The sequence below is a fragment of the Nomascus leucogenys genome, chromosome 22a (assembly GCF_006542625.1).
Source record: "Nomascus leucogenys isolate Asia chromosome 22a, Asia_NLE_v1, whole genome shotgun sequence".
Lineage (NCBI taxonomy): Eukaryota > Metazoa > Chordata > Mammalia > Primates > Hylobatidae > Nomascus > Nomascus leucogenys.
The window spans coordinates 73,016,793-73,023,736 of record NC_044402.1 but is presented as its reverse complement, the minus strand read 5'-3'; the positions used below and the strand labels follow the sequence as shown (position 1 = coordinate 73,023,736).

General features: G+C 42.8%; 1 pseudogene across 1 annotated transcript; it reads left to right on the top strand.

Annotated features, from left to right (window-relative positions):
- The first annotated feature begins 5,910 nt into the window (after positions 1–5,910).
- LOC100602549 lies at positions 5,911–6,580 on the top strand (annotated as a pseudogene). Its single transcript, XR_001113667.2, has one exon. The product of XR_001113667.2 is annotated as a U6 snRNA-associated Sm-like protein LSm3 pseudogene (transcript).
- The last annotated feature ends 364 nt before the right edge of the window (positions 6,581–6,944 follow it).

Below are 6,944 nucleotides of genomic sequence, written 5' to 3'. Positions count from 1 at the left end.
GGGTTTAAATGACTCACAGTTCCACATGGCAGGGGAGGCCTTGGGAAACTTACAATCATGGCAGAAAGTGAAGAGGAAGCAAGCACCTTCTTTACAATGTGGCAGGAGAGACAGAAGTAAGGCAGGAACTTCCAAACACTTATAAAACCATCAGATCTCATGAGAACTCATTCACTATCACAAGAACAGCATGAAGGAAACGGCCCCATCACCTCCCTCCCTTGACATGTGGGATTACAGGTCCCTCTCTCGACATGTGGGGATTACAATTCAAGATGAGATTTGGGTAGGGACATGGAGCCAAACCATATCAGCTGTGGAGGGGAGTAGACAAATTTGAGAGATATTTAGGAGGCCCAAATCATCAGCAATTGGTGAATGACTGGACATGGGGTGAATGGGAGGAGGTGTTAAAAGTAACTAGCAGATTCTGGCATGAGCAACTGAGTAGATAATAATGTCCTTGCTGAGATTAAAGACACAAGTAAAGACCAGGTTTGGAGGGAAAGTTTGTACTCAGAGTCAGCCCCTTGATCCCAGCTTGATTAAAGTCACTGGGGCACTGATCCCAAGGCCACTTAAGGGGACTGACTCATCTCCAGCTTGGTTTACTGGTCTTGTAAATACCTACAAAGTTTTTATGTTCTCCCCCAAATCTAGCCCCCTTCCTGTCACTAGTTCCTTCTCTATTCTTTATCTTATTTTATTTTGAGATGGGGTCTCACTCTGTTGCCCAGGCTGGAGTGCAATGGCACGATCTCAGCTCACTGCAATCTCCGCCTCCCAGGCTCAAGCAATCCTCCCACCTCAGTCCCCCAAGTAGCTGGGACCATAGGCATGCACCACCACACCTGGCTAATTTTTTGTATTTTTTGTAGAGACAGGGTTTCAGCATGTTGCTCAGGCTGGTCTCAAACTCCTGAGCTCAAGCAATCCACCTGCTTGGGCCTCCCAAAGTGCTGGGATTACAGGCATAAGCCACTGCACCCAGCCCAGTTCCTTCTCTAAAATAGAAATGATTATCGCCATTGCTCAAAAAATATATCTCTCTCCTCCCTATCAAAAAATAGAATCCAAATATTTCCCAACTTACCACTGCTGCTGCCAGGGTATTCTCAGCTATAAAATCTCTTTCCTGGCCCTCTGTTATGCCTCCAGGGTTGTTCTCATCATAATGTCTCTAGTTTATATGTATTTCTCCTGCTTCTAAAAGGCAAAGAACCATTCCAGTCTTTCTCTGGGGTGCAGGCCCTGGTGTGCAGCATGGAGGTCTGAACATCTAAGTATAACAGGTCCGTATTTCCCAGCTCACCACTCTCTTGGTTTTCATTCTTTCTCACTGGTTGCTCCCATTCAGTCACTTTTGCTGGTTTCTCCCTATTTTTCCAACCTCTTAAAGATGAAGTCATCTAGGCCTCAATCCTTTGACTATTTTGTAACTTTACTCATCCCCACAGTAGTCTCAATCTAATTCCATGATTTTAAATATAATCCATGCATTACTCACTCCAAATTAACATCCCTGGGAAGACATCTTCCTAAACTTCAAATGTATATATCCATGTATCTATTCAACATCTTCACTTGGAGATGAATTAACATCTCAAATTTAACACATCCCACTCTTGCTCCTGTTCTGCTCATGTGAGACACCCGCTCCCCCTTCACCTTCTGCCACGACTGGAAGCTTCCTGAGGCCTCCCCAGAAGCTGAGCAGATGCCAGTGTCATGCTTCCTGTACAGCCTGCAGAACTGTTAGCCAATTAAAACTCATTTCTTTATAAGTTTTTTTTTTTTTTAGACGGAGTTTTGCTCTGTCTCCCAGGCTGGAGTGCAGTGGCACGATCTCGGCTCACTGCAAGCTCCGCCTCCTAGGTTGATGCCGTTCTCCTGCCTCAGCCTCCCAAGTGGCTGGGACTACAGGCGCCCACCACCACGTCCGGCTAACTTTTTTGTATTTTTAGTAGAGACAGGGTTTCACTGTGTTAGCCAGGATGGTCTCAATCTCCTGACCTCGTGATCCACCCGCCTCGGCCTCCCAAAGTGCTGGGATTACAGGTCTGAGCCACCATGCCTAGCCTCTTTGTAAGTTTTTTAAAAAGCACACAGCCCAAACCTCACTCCAAGTAGACCCTTTCAAGCCTGTTCCATCACCTCACTTCCTCAACCTTATAAGGTATCAGCACAAAAACCATGAAGTCAAACAGCTTTCCTTTTTTGTCATGAAAGTCTGCGGGCTCTACCTTCAAAATATATTCATGGTCCAGCCTCTTTATATTGTGCTAACTCCATTGCTAATGCCTTTTGCCAGGCCACCACCATTTCTTACCTAAACTATTGCAACAGCCTCCCCATTGATCTTCTAAATTTCACTCTTGGCTTTTGTCTTAGTTAGGGTAGGCTAGATTTCCACAACAAAAGTACCTCCAAATCTCAGTAGTTTCAAGAACAAGAAGTTTATTCCTTTCTCATGTAACAGTCTGGGCTGGGTTCAGGTCTGCAAAGCAGCTCTCTACCACACACTCATTCCTTTCTCAGCCAATGGCCACTCTACTGTCTTCTGGTCACAGGACCACACCTGCATGCAGAGGAGGACAGGAAATGTGGTCCCTGGTTTGCCAGCTGTTTCCACTGACAACTCTCCACTGTGGAGGAAGGAGGGTGGATTTTGGCAGTCTGCTGGCCATCTCCGCCACACTCCCTACGGATCATTCTCACTGCGGTGGCCAGACTTTGAAACACATATCAGATCAGGTCACTCCTCTGCCCACAGGCTTCCAGGGCTCTCCATTTCACCTTCAGAAAAAGCCCTGAGAGGGGTTTCCATGTCCCAGTACCATCTGAGCCTTCATCACTTTGCTGATGTCCTCTCCTATTCTCCCCCTGCTCTCTCTACTCGAGCCACACAGCCTCCTTGTTGTTCCTCAGACATGCTGGCCACAGTCCCACCTCGGGGTCTCTATATGACTGGAATCTCTTCTTCCAGATACTGGCAGAATTGACTTCCTTATCACTTTCAAGCCTTTGCTCAAATGTCAGCTTTCAATAAGGCCTACATCAACTTGCTCATTTAAAATTGTAATTCCTGGCTGGGCATGGTGGCTCATGCCTTTAATCCCCAGCACTTTGGAAGGCCGAGGTGGACAGATCACTGGAGGTCAGTGGTTCAAGACCAGCCTGGCCAACATGGTGAAATCCTGTCTCTACTAAAAATACAAAAATTAGCCGGGTGTGGTGGCGGGTGCCTGTAGTCCCAGCTATCAGGAGTTTGAGGCATGAGAATCGCCTGAACCCGGGAGGTGGAGGTTGCAGTGAGCAGAGATCGTACCACTCCACTCCAGTCTGGGCAACAGACTGAGACGCCATAAAAAAAATAATAATAATAAATAAAATTGCAGTTCCCCACCTTGTCCACTCACACTCCTCATGCCCATTACCCTGATTTTCCTTTTGTATACTACTAATCACCTCTGAACATGTATAATTTACTTATTTATTATGTGTGTTGTCTATCTTCTGCAACTAGAACATCATGTCTACTTTACATTCTGTTGTTTCCCCAGCACTTAGAATAATGTCTGGCCCCATAATAGGTGCTCAATGAGTATTTGTTGAATCAACGAATGACAGAAGCTGAGAGAGGTACTCAATGCATGTAGGTGCTGATAACTCATTTTCTACCTCATGGTTAGGAACGACTGCCTTTCAGCTGCATGCCAAGTCTCACAAGGGAATTAGAAAAGAGAACACCAATTAACTGGTACAAGTCTATCCCCACTGCAAAAACAAAATTCAAAATTAAATAATAAAATTAAGCTCCATAATGTGCATGTCCACTATTAGTGATCAGAATTATCAACTTCACTGGGACTGGGGTGGCATTATGTAATAATAAGGACTTTGTCCCTGGTTCAGAGCATCGCTTAACTTCTTTTCACTCCTTTCCTCTGTGGGCACAACTTTCGTTCCCAATAAATTAAATACAGTGCCTAGTTTAAATGATTGCTACCAAACTGTTCCCAAAGAGAAAGAAAAGCTCTCAGAGTTATTACAGTCCAAAACAAGAGAGATCACAATATCCAGGCAGCACACAACAGCTCAGAAATAAGCCAGATATACTAAGCCTGTTGCCAGGTGAAAGATGGAGTATAGTTTCTTGCCATAATTTATACTTCCCCTGAGTTGCTTCACAGGCTAAGGAATGAGCTAACAGTCACTAAAAAGAAAGAGAAGTGTCAAAGACTGACGGGAATCCCAGGTTTTTCCTTTGTCTAATTGGCCCAGGCCCTCTGTAGCTGCTCTTGAGAGCTGCCTTAAGCTCTCTGTTGCCTGTAAGCTGTGACAATACCCATTGTCTTATTCCCTTTGGGCTAGAGAGCTTTGACCAGTTGCCAAATTCAGAATTTATTGTTGGAGTCAAGTTTTCAATGAGTGCACATTGTTTCCAGACAGGTTCCTATAGACATAAAGTAAAAAAGAATAGGGCCAGGCACGATAGCACACATCTGTAATCCCAGCACTTTAGGAGGCTGAGGGAGAGAAGAGCTTGAGGCCTGGAGTTCAAGACCAGCCTGCTCAACATAGCTAGACCCTGTCTCTACCAAAAAAAAAAAAAAAAAAAAAAAATTAGTGGGCATGGTGGTGCATGCCTGTACTCTCAGCTATTCCAAAGGCTGAGGTGGGAGGATCACTTGAGCCCAGGAGTTCAAGGCTGCAGTGAGCTATGATCATGCTACTGCACTCCAGCCTAGGCAGCAGAGTGAGACCTTGTCTCTATTTAAAAAATAAAATAAAAAAAGAGAAAGAAAGAATAGTACAATTCATTTATTTAGTAAATATTGATTGAGCGTCCACTATGCCCAAATACTGAACCTAGGGCAGTATTGATGAACAAAATAGAATGGCCCCTTCCCAGAGCTTGCAATTCAGGAAAAAATTCTGGCAAGTAAACAATTACTAATATGCAATTGTGATAAAGACTGTGACAGAGAGTGCAAGGAAGAAGCATCTGGCTGGGTTGAACTTGGGGGTCAAGGAAAGTTTTACAAAATAACTCTACTAAGAAAAATGTAAGTTTTCTCTTAAGCATTGAAGGGAAAATGGCTTCAAATTAAGAAGACTGGTTTTGGTATTTCTTGTGTCTGTTTTGACAGATAATTCTACTTAAAGAAATAAAAATAAAAAACCTAAGTTTAGGTGTGCTCTAAATGAAGAGGCTAAAAAACCCCCAAAACCCTAAGGTTAGAGATTTAACCTGTGTTCGACCTGGTTTCCAATAGCTAGATCTGCTGAGTTATTACCTTCTTTTCTTTCTTCTTTCTGTTTTGCTTCCATTCTTTTTTTTCTTTCTCTCCCCATTTTTTTCCATTATAACTTCAATTTAGAGGACACATGTTAATATACAACAAGCTGCAATTCCACAAGCTATTGGTCCTATTTCACTGCAAATACTCTGAACAAGTTGTTCACCCTATAGTGGTCATCACTGATCCAAGCCCTCCTCGAAACTATAGTATATTAGGCTATAAAAATGTTTTCCAAAAGAAAATGCTTCCAGTTCTTTCTTTCTTCAAGACTTCATAACTTCATCTTGTTGCTCAAATAACAATGAAAAATAAAATATTCTTTTTGTTGTTGTTGTTAAGAGACAGAGTCTTGCCCTGTTGCCCAGGCTGGATGACAATAGTGGCATCATAGCTCACTGCAGCCTCAAACTCCTGGGCTTAAGTGATCCTCCTGCCACAGCTTCCCAAGCAGGTGGGACTACAAGTGCATATCACCACACCTGACCAATCTTTAAAAAAAAATTTTAGAGACAGGGTCTCACTATGTTGCCCAGGCTAGTCTTGAACTCCTGGCTTCAAGCAATCCTCCCATCTCAGGCTCCCAAGTCACTGGATTTATAGGCATGAGTCATCATGCTTGGCTTAAAATTTTCTTTGAGAATAAAAATTTAGGGAAGTTACAAACTAATGAGCATCAAGTCAGCAGTAAAAAACATACCACTGGGCGCAGGGTTTGAAACATGGCGGACGACGTAGACCAGCAACAAACTACCAACACTGTAGAGGAGCCCCTGGATCTTATCAGGCTCAGCCTAGATGAGTGAATTTATGTGAAAATGAGAAATGACCGAGAGCTTCGAGGCAGATTACATGCTTATGATCAACATTTAAATATGATCTTGGGAGATGTGGAAGAAACTGTGACTACTATAGAAATTGATGAAGAAACATATGAAGAGATATATAAATCAACGAAACGGAATATTCCAATGCTCTTTGTCCGGGGAGATGGCGTTGTCCCGGTTGCCCCTCTGCTGAGAGTTGGCTGAAACAAAGAATTTGTCCTGTATGGAAAACGGGAGACTTTGTACAGTGGCCTCTCTAAAAGTACAAAACATTCACAAGAGAAACCCTGCATACATTTTGATATTAAGAAATAATTCCGAGGATTCTTCCACTCCTGAAATGAGTTGTTTTGCAGATAACTCACAACTTCTTAAGCTAAATGGTATTTTCATTTTTCTCAAGCTCTTCCAATAAATACGACCCCCAAGATGCAGAAAAAAAAAACAAAACATACCATTATCCATAAAGGCACACATTACAGGCTATATTTCTGAATGTTCAATTATTATTGCTTTAGGTACCATTGTCTTAAAGAAATCTCTGTGAGAGAGTCAACATTGTACACTCTAAGCTCTAGAGCTATATTTTGTAAAAACAAAAAAAGTTTCCCTGCTTCACTTTGCCTGCAGGACCCCCTTCTGATGAACTCCACTCAGGGTAAGCCTGGTAAGCCATTACACCTGTACTTGGAAATATCATCTGATAAACCTGGTTTCTCAAAGGTTTTTCTGCCTTTGAAAATGCTACTGAATGTTGCTTTTATTCATTAACAAATAACTAATAAGCATCTATTTTGTGCCAAGGCCGTATTTC